General features: G+C 31.1%; 1 protein-coding gene across 1 annotated transcript in view; it reads left to right on the top strand.

Moving 5' to 3' along the window:
• NEK10 (NIMA related kinase 10) overlaps nucleotides 1–470 on the top strand; it is a 191,568-nt gene that overhangs the window by 69,694 nt on the left and 121,404 nt on the right. The gene's annotated exons all lie outside the window — the stretch shown is intronic.

Genomic DNA, 470 nt, shown 5'->3' with positions numbered 1-470 from the left:
TTCCCCAACTTTCATCTTTTTCTTCCATTTTTCAGGGAATCCTGCTTTTATTCTCTCTCAGGATAATACAGACTTTTTTTTTCTTCAGTATCCTGCATCGTTTCCATATCTTCTAGGTCTATCTTTTCTATGTTTTTTTTTTTTTCTGTTTAGTTTGATCTGTAGTTCCCATTGGACACTGAGAAAAGGCTATCAAGTGAGTTCCAGTTAAGCCTGTCACCTGGTAGACTTCCTTATTAGATATAACTATATACCATATTAGATATATATTAGATATAACTATATACTATATTCATGTTTACTCTCTAACTTTAATACAAATACATTTTTTGTTTACACGTATACTTCAAAGGATTCCCTAGAAAAACTTACTTTGTTTTACAAGAATAAGCAAATTCTTATTTTGTTTTTCTCTGTCCTGGTCCTCATTGCCATTCTGCCCAATCTTATTTGTATCACTATTTTAGACT

This window comes from Pteropus vampyrus, unplaced genomic scaffold (genome assembly GCF_000151845.1).
Source record: "Pteropus vampyrus isolate Shadow unplaced genomic scaffold, Pvam_2.0 Scaffold1, whole genome shotgun sequence".
NCBI classification, from domain to species: Eukaryota; Metazoa; Chordata; class Mammalia; order Chiroptera; family Pteropodidae; genus Pteropus; species Pteropus vampyrus.
The sequence above is the reverse complement of the archived record's forward strand: the minus strand, read 5'-3'. Positions and strand labels throughout refer to the sequence as shown.